This window comes from Marmota marmota, unplaced genomic scaffold, assembly GCF_001458135.2.
Source record: "Marmota marmota marmota unplaced genomic scaffold, marMar, whole genome shotgun sequence".
Classification (NCBI taxonomy): domain Eukaryota; kingdom Metazoa; phylum Chordata; class Mammalia; order Rodentia; family Sciuridae; genus Marmota; species Marmota marmota.
In genome coordinates this window covers 20,202,771-20,215,798 of record NW_025999913.1, presented here as the reverse complement: position 1 = coordinate 20,215,798, position 13,028 = coordinate 20,202,771, and the positions used below count along the sequence as shown (strand labels likewise).

General features: G+C 46.8%; 4 non-coding genes and 1 pseudogene across 4 annotated transcripts; 2 read left to right on the top strand and 3 right to left on the bottom strand.

Moving 5' to 3' along the window:
- Positions 1-2,163: 2,163 nt before the first annotated feature.
- On the top strand, positions 2,164-2,245 carry Trnas-aga. The gene has a single exon. It is a non-coding gene; the product is annotated as a tRNA-Ser (tRNA).
- Positions 2,246-5,837: 3,592 nt separating this feature from the next.
- Trnam-cau lies at positions 5,838-5,909 on the bottom strand. The gene has a single exon. It is a non-coding gene; the product is annotated as a tRNA-Met (tRNA).
- A 1,514-nt stretch (positions 5,910-7,423) lies between these two features.
- Trnas-aga lies at positions 7,424-7,505 on the bottom strand. Its single transcript has one exon. It is a non-coding gene; the product is annotated as a tRNA-Ser (tRNA).
- A 3,160-nt stretch (positions 7,506-10,665) lies between these two features.
- Positions 10,666-11,157, top strand: LOC107149364 (annotated as a pseudogene).
- Positions 11,158-12,483: 1,326 nt separating this feature from the next.
- Positions 12,484-12,565, bottom strand: Trnas-aga. The gene has a single exon. It is a non-coding gene; the product is annotated as a tRNA-Ser (tRNA).
- Between the last annotated feature and the right edge of the window lie 463 nt (positions 12,566-13,028).

Sequence of the window (13,028 nt, the reverse complement as noted above, 5' to 3'; positions counted from 1 at the left end):
AGGCGGAGGGACCGGGGCCGCTCCACGCAACCTGGTGGCTACTAGGAGGACCCGGAGCGCAGACGTCTGCTCGGGCTTGGGAACCTCGGACGGCGGCCAGCGGACTGTCCCTCCGCAAGGACGCTCACGACCCACGGGAGCGAGGGTGGGGAGGGCGGAGCGGCCGAGAGAAGGCGCCTTCGCCGGGAGGCCGCGGCCGGGCCAGCGCAGCGGAGCGAGGGAGGCTCCAGAGCCCGGGTTTCCACGGACCTGGACTCCAGCCATCCCGTCCTGCACCGCACGGAACTGCGCAAAAGACGACCACGTGAATGCCAGATGGGCTCAGCTGAGTCAGTAGGGAAGGCTTTGCTTCGGGGACTCTGGAGTATCCGAGAGGAGACAGATTCCTCCCCAGGGAAAGGTCAGGGAGAAGGTCACGGCTTCCGAGGGCGGTGCATTTCATTTGCCAGAACGCAAACCCGTGGTTTCAGATAGATTTTCACTTAGAAAAGTGACCTTCACGGTGGAAGCTGGCAAAGCCTGAGAGGGAAAGGTCACCTCCACCTGTCTTCCTTCAGGGTAAACAGGATACGTTCCCTTCTCTCTGTTGCAAATATTAATTTTGTCTCACTCTCACGGCGTTTCCTATTATTGCATCTTTCATTGTCTTCTAAAATGTTTATCCTCGTTGACACGGCAGTTCGTTTTGAAGTTCATTGTCCCTGAGCGGCCTTCTCTAAGAGCTGTCCCAGCATCAGCAGAATGAGCACCATGAGTCGATGTGGAATCCACAAGATTGGAGTGGGTGGCAGGGAGGGTGTCCAGCTGTCTGTCCTAACAAGGTGGTTCTGAGTCTTGAGACCCACTCTTCTAGGGAACAGTCTTAACCAAAGGAAAACATGTACTCCCCCGCATCTTTATTCTTATTCTAATTATAAGAGTGAAAATTGATATAAAAAGTGATATATAACGTTTTTGTCCCACTTGCCTAATAGATCATCACCCAAACCACTAAAACCAATACTTTGAGAGATTGTAATTACTCTGGGAAAATGTCAGCACCATTTACAGGATGGAAGCACTTATGCAGAATTTTTGTATTTGGAATTCTGTGGGAGAATCCAAAATGCTGCCTGTGCTGGTTTCTGGATTGTGAGATTATGGATTAGTTTTTCTAATTTTTCCACAGTAAGAACCAGTCATTGATATCCAGGTTGTACAGATGAATTAGCAACTGGTTAGCTGGTTATTTACTGATTGTTGCTCAGGACATTTGCATCTGGTTGCCCTTGGACTGATCAACTGTCTTGTTCAACATACTCCACAGTGAGTTCATTCACCTAAACTTGTTTCTCAAATAATCAATGCTAGTTAGACATTGATATAATTAATAGACTCTCCCCACACATACTTGCCTGTTGACTTTAACTGTAACTTTCAAAAATCACTTTGAAAGAACGCTGATATAGACAATAGTTATGAGTCTTTAAATACAGGTTTTCGATTTTTTTAATGTTTGGGAGCTTGTGTCTGCTTCATATTTACTCCTGCATATATATGTAGAAAAAAGAGACAAAGTTTTAAAATAAAATAGTATATCCTTTAACTCAAATGGTTGTCAATTTTCCAAAAGACTATCAATGATCACACACATGCACAGTTTAAAATTTAGGGGCTGGTGTGTCGCTCAGGCAGTGTTGGCCTAGGCTGTGGTTAGTGTTTCTGTTCATCCTCTGGGAGCTCCAGAAACCACTCAACCAATGCGCTCCCGTCCGCAGACAGAAGTGCACCTCTTTCACCAGTGTCAGAGCGTTTCCAGGTGCTGGGCGTGACTCACGATCCCCACCAGAAGCGACCGTATGAAGCCTGGTTTCTAGGAAGGCCTCCTGCTTGGTCTCCTCCTGTCAGGACGTCAGGACAAGGAACCTTCCTGGCACTGACGTTGGCATTGCTTGTCAACTCGCCAAAACAGTGTGGCATTCATCTAACTGGCGCCAATCAGGATAAGGACCTTCCCACCTGTAAGGTGAAGTGTTCCTTGTGAACTTGCTGCAACATATTTATCTAGTGATGTCCAACAGTAAGAAACATTGACAGCAAACGAGTTACTACTGGTAGATGTGGCCTTTGGCAGAGCTAAAGCTTGGCACAGCTATCTATCACCACCAGCCAGGTGAGTTTCAGGTAGTCGTGGCCGAGTGGTTAAGGCGATGGACTAGAAATCCATTGGGGTCTCCCCGCGCAGGTTCGAATCCTGCCGACTACGTTCCCTCTTACTTCCCTGTAGGAAGGAGAGAGGATAATTATGTTAATAGTCTCCCCCACAAGACAGTCGCCTGGTTTTCAGTCAGTTTCCTCTCAAACTTCCCCCATCTTCCTGTAACCCATAAGAAAGAACAACGGATATAGAACACATTGGGCTTCCCCAACCTGCTTTCTTGTTTGTTGTTGTTTGCTTTTTATTCATTTATTTTTTTAAATTTTTTTTTGGCGTGTGTGCATGTGTAAAGTATTTGGACCGTAATTACTTTTCGCAATACTTTTCTCACCCTCTCCCCTAGCCCCCAAGGAAAGCCCAGGTATGATGATGCTTTCTTGCTACCTGCAGTCACCCCATTTGAAAGGCATCCTTTCCTTGACAAACAAAACAGGCTCCGCAGAACCGCTCTCTGTCCCATTCCCCATTCCTGCAGTACTCATCCACGCAGAAAAGGGGATTCCGGAAAACCCCTATCAAACACAAGAAAGCAAGACTCAGCTACTATCCCCAGACCAATCTAAATTGGGCATTAAAGGCTATATACTACACAGGTTAAAAAAAAAAAAAAAAGCGAAGCAATTTTTTTGTAATTCAATAAGAAAGAACCAACCCACGTCCCCACACCAAGTGGTCCTGTCCTGGGGTCCAGGATGGTCGTGGTTAGAAAAGGGCAAACTCCAGATGAGACTGTAACTCACTGGAATAAGAACCAGCCCTGGTTTAGGTGCAGGAGGCCCCGTGTGATTGACACAGCCAGGATCATAATACTTGGAGTTAAGAGCTTGCTTCTGTCTGCATTCTGCAAGAAAGGGAAAGGGCCATACACCGAGGACCTTTTCTCAGCGGTCTCCCAGCAAGCTTTGAGAAGGAACTAAGTAGAGATTCCAACCACGCTCCAAACACCTGGGCTTCATTCTCTTCTGCCAGACCTACAGGGGTTTCATTCTAGGGTCTCAAAAGTGCACTGTGGGGAAACTGCACCCCATGAGCCCTCAGGAGAGAAACTGGAGGAGCTGGTTCCACTGCATCTTCAGCAGAGGCGAGGACACTTGACGCCTCCTGATTACGAGACCGCCGTTAATGAGTCCTATGGCTACATTTCAAAGGCGGTACTGCTATTTCGAAAGCAGCTTCATGCCTAAAGTCATTTTGGTGATTTTAAACCTCCTAGTTAAATCAGATTATTCAACATGGAAGAGCATTCAGAAGGCAGCGATCTCCTGCCAGCCACATTTCCCTCTCCCTCCCCCTACTGCAGCCCCCATCTGCCACAGTTTTTGTGAACTCCTTAAAAATAACTTTTTCAATTGTATGTTTTGTGTCATGGGTATCTTTTTGTGAAAAAAAAAATTTTTTAAATATCTATCTATATATGATATTGATTTGAAAAGGGCAAACTCTACAAAAGTTGAGAATCTCTTACCTAATTCATGACCTTGAAGCAGAAGGGAGAATTTTTTTTTTTTTTGAGAGACAGAGAGAGAGAGAGAGAATTTTAATATTTATTTTTTAGTGGTGGACACAACATCTTTGTATGTGGTGCTGAGGATGGGCCGCACGCATGCCAGGCGAGCGCGCTACCGCTTGAGCCACATCCCCAGCCCCCTGAAAGGGAGAGTTTCCAACTGCTTTTTGTTGTTGAGAAAATGCATAAAAATATGTATGCAAGAAGTACTTCCTGGGGCTGGGGACATAGCTCAGTTGGTAGGGTGCTTGCCTCGCATGCACAAGGCCCTGGGTTCAATCCTCAGCACCACCAAAAGAAAAAAAAAAAATAACAGTACTTCTTAACTGTTAGCAGTTGTTCTACATTGGGCCAAGCATCTGTGCCTAGGTGACAAGGCTGCATATACCCCCATTGCACCCTGGGAAGCTTTTTTGTGAGCATGTGTGCTGCCTGGCAGGGTCCAGATATACTTTAGGCTCATAGACCAAAGCCGACAGATGCGGACTTAGAGAAATAATTTTCGAGGCCTCGTGGAAGCCATGCCCCTAATTCCATTGCCAGACTTGATCTTAATCCTTTCTTTCCTATTATTGCTTTCCAGTATAAACCACCTCCTCTAATGAATGGGCCACAAGCTGCCCTTGCATGGATTCTGTAGGTGGGAGGTGATGGACCCACATTTTCCTGGAAACTGAAGTTTTCATTTTTAGTGTGCATTCCACCCTCTTTGTACTCCTCCTGCGCTACTGACCACAAGCCACTTCTCCAAACTCTCCCTGAGCGGGCTTATTTACGTTTGCAGAATATTCCTAATGGGCACTAATATACAAAAGAACTGGCACTGTGCTCTTTGTTCACTTTTGTTTCTGCAGCAATCACACAACACTTTGCCTACCACAAAAACAAACAAACAGATAGATAAAACTCTTTGTAGAAAGAATAGCTTCTCAGAGCTCCTAGTACATTTGGTCCATAATTATAATCTAAATCAGCTGACAGTTTCAATCCGAATTCTTTCTCATCTCAATATCCTTCCCTTTCTAAATTACATTCTCTCTTAGAACAGCTCAAAACTGTGACTGGCCACAGTCCATTAACTGAGTCTGAGGGGCAGTTCAAAACTGAAGGATAGAAAATTGTATTTCCAATTTTTGCAAGCTTTGGCTTTTAAATTCCTACTGCATAAATTACTTCTTCTGTGCATACTCTTGGTCTGTATTTATGTGAGATGCAGTATAATGCTTACTCAATTTGCTAGCTTGTACATATTTATATATTGGTAATGTATAAGGGACCGGAGCCTGTCCTATCTAGAAGGTGGTCACCATAAGTGTGTTGGATGGAATTAAAGTTTCCTGTGAGCTTAAGCTAAGGTCATAAGTGATGTTTAAATGCCCCCCCCCCTCCTTGAAACCACTGGTAGGAATGATTCAACTCCCTTGTTTGATGCGAGCTTTTTAAAATCCCACTTGTCAGGAATTCTTTCTACTGTCACTCTCCAAGATGTAAATAGACCAAGTTGTTCTAAGGAGATGTGAAGGCTCCTATGAGGTGTGGGAGACTGGCATTTTCCTCTGCTAAACCAGTGGCCACGGTTCATTAAATCACCCAGCTCAAGTTTTTACCAAGCAGCCACAGAGAGTCGCATATTTGGGAATATCTCCTTTCATAGTATCAGTAATCTGCAATGCAGCAAAATTATCTTTGCCCCATGGCCGTGGAATCCACTGGAATCTAGCTGGGTCGTTCCAAATCCTGCATTTGTGATTCTTCAGTCCTGTTTACAGGACTTGCTTCTCCCCACAGCCCTTCAGGTTGACAGCCTAGGATTGTTCCTCCCTCCTGCATCTCCTTTGCCCTCGGTGGGACAGTGAAGGCCACTCCTTGATTCAGCTCGCGTACTTCTGGTACCAGGGGCCTCATCCTGCCTGGAGCCTGCAGGAGCCTTAAGAGAGCTGCCAGAGAGGAGTTCAGAGCTGTGGTCTCACATAAGAACTGTGCTCTAAACTGTTGGAAAAGAACCCCCTTCATAAAACCTGCAAGGCCTTGATCTTCTCCGTGGGGTAGGTTAGCGGAGCCACTGGAGTTCCTGTGGTAGTACCCGCAGCCAGCCTTCCAGGGAGGAGGAGAAATGGAGAGTTAAAAGGTAACTAGCAGAGGATGGTTTCGATCCATCGACCTCTGGGTTATGGGCCCAGCACGCTTCCGCTGCGCCACTCTGCTCACGGGGAGGACTGGCAGGAGTTCTCCTAATCATCGCTCCCCTGTCCAACGCTTCGCCACTCAATTCGACGGCTTCCTGCCGCTTTCCCTCCGCTCCCAGCTCCGCGCGGTCCTTCCCAGCCCACACCACGTCATTCTCGCCTTATTACCCCGCGCGGTCCGCAGTCCTTCACGAGTTGCCAAGTCGGAAGTTCTGTCCGCAGGAGCGGGTGGACACGCCGAGGCCCCCTCGTGGTTCACCGGACGGACGCCAGCCCTTTAGAGACTGTCCGCCGTCGGTCGGTCCGGCCAGCCCTCCTGGTGCCCCTCCGCCCCGGGCCCCTGTACCGTCCCGCGCTCCTCCTCCGCCGTCCCCGACGCGGAGAGCAGGAGCCGCCTCGCTGCAGGCCTCGACATCCCCAGAAAGCGATTTAGACGGAGCCCTAAAAACGGACCGTGTCCCGGCTTCTCCCGATTCCCGTGACTCACCCAGTGTCGCCTGTGCCCGTGGTGACCTTCCTTCACACTGCTGAGCGACAGTCGGTGGCATGGCTGTCCCAGAGTGTGACCTTCAGGCTGTCACTGAACAACCCTTCCATCTGGGCTCTTCCGACGGCGAGACATTATGGTAAAGCTGCTGTGGAAACACCACGCACAGAGTTCCGTGGAGACTCGGGTTTCAGTGTCCCGAGGACAAGTGACCGAGAGAGCCGTGGTCGGGTCGCACGGTAGCTTCGCGCTGGGAAGGAGCCTCGCGGGCGGCAGCTGCGCTCTTTGCCATGCTCCCGGGGCGTGGGACGCTTCTGTCCGGCTGCTCTGCCGGGTGCACGGCGCTGTCGGGCGTGGGGACCTGAGTTTTCCCGTGGGCGGATGATGTCGGACACTGCGCTGTGCCTCTGTGCCACCTCCAGGTGCTCGCCAGCGAGATCTGCGTCTCCTGTCGTCTTGTACCTGGGCGCTGGTCTGCTGTCAAGTTCTGAGAATTGTGCGTCCTTTCCTGTTCTCGGTCAGACAGTGTGGGCTGCAAATAGTGTCTCCCACTTGGTCCTGTGTTCTTTCAGCGCTCACCAGGACCTTTTTGGAGTAAAGGTGTTGAATCTCGATGTTGTCCGATTTATCAACCTCTCCTTTCAATGACTGGGCTCTTGGTATCAAATCTAAGGACTTCATCTGACTGTAGAGTCGATGTTTGTGTAAGGAATGAGGTTTGGTCCACGGGGGTTCTACCTGTGCTTTGGTTTGTCTGTGGATGTCCAGTTGTGACTACACCATGTTAAAACACTACGCTCCCTTTTTGCAAAAGTTATGAATTTATTCACACACATAACTCTGGAAACACGTGTCCCTCTGGAGAGAGAGGTAGGGCACTGTGGTGTCCCCACGGTTTCAGTGATATTCACTGAGAAATCAGACCACTGCATTTTGCTGCTGTGTTTGCACCAGTCCTGGACATCCTTGTGACACACAGGGAAAGCTTAAGGTGTCAAGGTCATGCTCTGGTTTCCTCTCCCGGTTCGATTGCAAAACTCCAGGCTCGTAGTCGGCAGGATTCGAACCTGCGCGGGGAGACCCCAATGGATTTCTAGTCCATCGCCTTAACCACTCGGCCACGACTACGTGGGGCCTTCTGCCGTCTCCACCGATGAAACCTCGTGAGCCCGGGCGGTGGTGCGCCCCTCGACCCCAGGGGCTCCCGGGGCTGAGGCCCGAGGGTGGGAAGCTCCAGGGCAGCCTGGACAGATGAGCCTGGCCCTGACTTGAAATAGAAAGTAAAGAAGGGTGGGGAGGTGGCTCTGTAGGCCAGGTTCAGTCCTTGACCACCAGCAAAACTCGACCTTCAGATCTCTCTAGAGGTCGGTCGTCTGCGTGTTTTTGCAGACTTGTCCCCTACTTGTCGCTTTATCCCGGGAACTGGAAGGACCCCTCCCCCGTGGGCTGCAGGAGCCGAGCTGTCGCCTGTCCCGGCCCCTGGTGAAGATGGTTGAGCCACATCTCGGCGTCCCCCGCAGAACCTTAGGCAGCGGCAACTGTTTTAAACACCAGAGAGGTCACAGTGACCTCTGGAACCTCCGCTGGGTGCAAAGCTGAAGGACACTTCCCATCCTGCTGATGGGAAGTACGCAGAGAGCTCTCAAGAGAAACCACCCAGCCCAGTATGTGGTTCTCTATTAATGGTGTGAAAACAGAGTAAAAGTCATGTAGATATGCATCTTTAAACTTAAAAAAGGCATGCCAGAGGGTTTCAGTCTGTGCTGTGGATACAAATCGAATAGAAAGCACTGGGATACGCGAGAGACTTAGAGTTCACAACATAGGCTTCCGTATGTCTCGAACCCTACGAGGATTTTTCACCTACAGGTTTTCCCTATGGGTGGAGTACTAGGAGGAGAAGGCTGGCCATACGGTGATTGCACATCCAGTAGTTTGAGAAACTGGGGACTGTCTTCCACTCGGATGCCACCTGCGGGAGGGGAAGTGGTGGTTTCTATTTCTGCATGCCCTCACGACACCTGCTGCTGAATGACAATCTGACGGGGTACGGCCTTTGTGGACATGAAGGGACATTTCGCTGTAGCTTTGATTTGAATTCCCAGGTGACTCACAATACCAATCCCTTGATCTATGTAGATCTTCCTTTGAGAAATGTCTCTTCCTGTCTCTTGCCCATTTTTAGCCGGTTACTTATCTTTTATCGTCGAGTTGTAAGAGCTCTTTGTATATTGTAGACGCCAGACCCTTGTCAGATGTGATTTCCACACGTTTTCTTCCATTCTTAGGGCCATCACTTTCTTGATAGTGTCTTTTAAAACACGAAAGTTAAATTTTGATGAAGTCGACTTTATGTATTCTCGTCTGTTTCTTGTGCTTTTGGTGTTAACTCCAACAAGGCTACCAAGTCTTAGGTCATGAAGATGTACCCTATGTTTATTAATATTAGCTATTACATTTACTGCCTGACCATTTTGAATTAGTTTTTGTAAAAGGTGTTAGGTAAGGCCAATTTCTTTGTTAACTAGTGGTTACTCAATTTTGTCAACTTGTTGAAGAGTTTATTCTTTCTGCCACAGGGATCTTGGAACCTTGTCAAAACTCGGTCCACCATAGGCTCATGGCTTGATTTCTGAACTCTCAACTCTCTTCCATGAAGCTACGTGTTCATCCTTCTCCTAGTGCCATGTGTTCTTGACTATTGTTTTGACATTAATTTTGAGATTTGGAAGTGTGAGTCTTCTTAGTTTTTTTCTTTCTTTTTAGTTGTTCTTGCTATTCTGGGTTTCTTGAAATTCCAAATAATTTTCTTAAACAACTTGATAACTTCTACCAAAAATTTGCTGAAACTATGATCATTTTACGTTAAATTTAAAGTTAAATTTGAGGAATATTGTCATCTTTTTATTTTTTAATTTTTAGGTGGATGCTACATCTTTATTTTATTTTTTATGTGGTGCTGAGGATCAAACCTAGTGTCTCATTCATACTAAGTGAGCAGTCTACCACTGAGCCACAACCCCAGCCCCAGGAATAGTGCCATCTTAACAATATCAAGTCTCCAGCTCCATGAACATGGGATGTCTTCATTCATTTCAATTTTCATCAATTTCTTTTATCAGTGTTTCAGAGTATAAGTTTATACTTCTGTTGTTAAATTCATTTCTGGACATTTTATTCTTTTTTAGCCTATTTTAATTAAAAGTGTTTACTTAAAAATTTAAAAAAATATTTTTCTTAAATTTTTTTTTTAGTGGCCAATGGATCTTTATTTTATTTATTTATTTTTATGTGGTGCTGAGGAGTGAACCCAGTGCCTCACACATGTTGGGCAAGTGCTCTACCACCGAGCCAAAACCCCAGCCCCCAAAATATTTACTTTTGACTCTTTTTTCCTTTCCTTATCATATAGTATGTAGATGCCTGAATCCTTTCACAGTCATTTATAAACATGTCAGGGATGAAGTTTGCTAGTATGGTTTAGGTAGACAAAACCAAAACTAAACTAAAACAGGCAATAAAGCTGAGAAAGAAACAATTTATTTGAACTCACTGGATCCAGAGCCCATGGTGCTAACCATTACAGAGTGGAACTAACTTGGTTAATCTCTTTCCTACAGTTCATGATGTCAAAAAACTCACTCTGAATGGACTGACCCATGCACTCGAGTGCTGGGGCAGTGTTAGGCAAGGCACAGAGCATTTCCTCTGCCTCGGGCTCTAGTTTCCACTAGGAGAGATACTCTATAAACATGCAAATAAGTGTAGCAAAACGTGGAGAGTCTGAAGAAACAGAGTATCACTGAGAGCATAAAGGCAGAAGCAAAGGGAAAGGCACAAATAACATTGAAATCTGTAACTTTAGGTAAATAAGACTTGAAGGTGTTGATTGGGAAAAAAAAAAGTGTTTTTCAATATACAAGAAGCAACTTGTACATCCAGATCCTTGAAGTGATTCCTATTTGTTCTCAGAAGATGGAAATAGGAAAGGAAAAGCAAAGGACAGGTTGGCCATTCTGTCAGCAGTGTGGCTCAGGAAAGCCTTGGAGCAGTTTGCTTTAGGTAGACAGGTGCCTGCTCAGTCCTCAAACAGAAGAGACAGACACAGACCCAGGAGTGGGCACAGCCCTCCCCAGGAAAGGCTTCTTTCCTGGCATAGTGCCGTGTATGGTTTGTTTTTTGGGGGGTGGGGGGGGAGATGAATTGGGCTTATGCGAGACCAACCTATTAAAAGAGTTAGACCACATCTAGGGCCCGACTGTGGGTCTCGGCGGCCGCGAGGCGAGTCATGGCCAGACAAGCATTTAGAAAGTTTCTTCCACTTTTTGACTGAGTATTGGTCGAAAGGAGTGCAGCCGAAACTGTAACCAAAGGAGGCATTATGCTTCCAGAAAAATCTCAAGGAAAAGTATTGCAAGCAACAGTAGTAGCTGTGGGACCAGGCTCTAAAGGAAAGGAAAGATTCAGCCAGTTAGCGTGAAAGTTGGAGATAAAAGTTCTTCTCCCAGAGGATGGAGGCACCAAAGTAGTTGTAGATGACAAGGATTATTTCTTATTTAGAGATGGTGACATTCTTGGAAAGTATGTAGACTGAAACAAATCGCTGTTGAAATGGCATCCTATGAAGCTGCCCATTCCACTGAAGTTCTGAGATCTTTCATCATGTAAATAATTTCCATGTGTCTTTTATAATAAACTGATGATAATCTAATAACATCCACTGTCTCAAAATTTTAGTTTCCCCTTACTTGTGTAAACATTTCCAAATAAAATATGTAATTGAATGGTTAAAAAAAATGAGTTGGAAGAAATCTGTTTGGAACCCAAATATCTTTTCATGATTATTTTATGTCTTTCTCAAAACCATAAAAGGGAACTAGTAGATTCTTCTTCTCAATCAATGGTCAGAAAGCTATTAAGAAACAGCTTCTTAATTTACTTTTTGGCTCAACTTCTTATGGTAGGTAAAGTAAAATTTATTCACTCTCTCACAGAGAAATGTCCCTGATGCAAAACTGACAATTGTGGACACTGAGTCAGGGGATTCACAAGTGCTGTTGGAGACCATGGAAGCCAGACTGACAGGCCTTTGTACCGAAGAATCGACTTTATGTCACAACACCTGAATGGAATCAGGAAGCATCACCATCATTAAGCTGTAATTAAACATGCAGATGATAAAACAACACCACCTTTGAAATATGCCTGTACAAATAACTCATCTCCATCTTGTAAACTGGGAGACCAAAGGTGCACCTACACCTGGAGCTTCCTCAAGCCTGGCCTGGAGATTCTCCTCTCAGAGGGTCCTCACAGCTCACATTTGGTGCATTGTAAGGAGACATGGTGTGGCTCTAGTAGAGTGCTTAGACCAGAGTGTAGACTATCACCTCAGTTCCCTTTTCAGGCTTGCTGAGATCTCCTCTAAGAAGCCCTTCTTCATTGGTGAGATCCTCCCTTTCTGCTCGAGGAAAGAGCTAGCAAGTGGGAGGGTCATACTGGGCAACACAAGTTCTCGGCCATAATGAGTATCCTGAAAACTTTCTTCACTAGGTTTATTGTAATTGGTTCTCCATTTGAATTTATTTATGTAGAATTTATTTATGATGGTATGTGCTTTGGTAAGAGTAGCTGGGAGAGAGAGAGAGAGAGAGAGAGAGAGAGGAGAGAGGAGAGAGAACCAATGATTCTTAAGATATGTAAGGAAAAAATAAAGGATCAATTGGTCACCTACTTTATTGAGACTTGTAGATGGTGCCAAGAGTGTAAAAGAGTTTAAGGAAAACCTTTAATAAAGGAATTAGCAAATTAGTGGCATACACAGGGGATAGTAGCCAGAGTCAAACCTTGCTCATCCTGCGGCGATGAGGATGTGCCCACACCGGTGTAGCAACTCCAGGATTTTCGTTGTATTTTGCATTTGGGAAGAGACACACTACACTGAAGGGATCTGGTGTTTAATCTACAGCACTGGGCTAGGGGAGAAAGATTCTAACAACAACTCTGGATGGTTGCACCTACCACCCCCCCACTCGTGGTTACAAAACCAGGACCTTAAACTAGGTGTGTCTCCAGCCAATAAGTCAACGTCTAAGTCAACGGACTGCGTAGTCGGCAGGATTCGAACCTGCGCGGGGAGACCCCAATGGATTTCTAGTCCATCGCCTTAACCACTCGGCCACGACTACGTGGGGAACGCGCTGCTCACTGGGGTAAGTAACTGCACGGACTTCAGCCTCCCTAGGAAGGCTGGATTTCCCCACCACCTGGTGCCTGTCCACGTGTGCACGATGAACGCCACCTGTTCGGGCAAGTTGACAGCAAGGCAGCCTCAGAACTGGGAAGGTCCCAAACTCTGGTGGCCTGACGGGAGGAGACCAAACAGGAGACCTTCCCAGAAACGGAGCTTCCTGGGGTCGATTTTGGTGGGCTCGGGTCGGCTGGCCCCTGGAAACGCTCGGACACTGGTGCAAGAGCTGCCCTTCGACTGCCCACGGAGCGCCCTGCTTCAATGGGTAAAATTCCATTCCCCGGCCGTCGGAGCCCGGCACTGTCTGCACCGCGGCGCGACCCTTCCCAATGAACCGCTTCTCCCCGGGCTTCAGTAACAGCCCCGGCTTCTCCAGATCGCGGGCGATGTCACTATTGCCC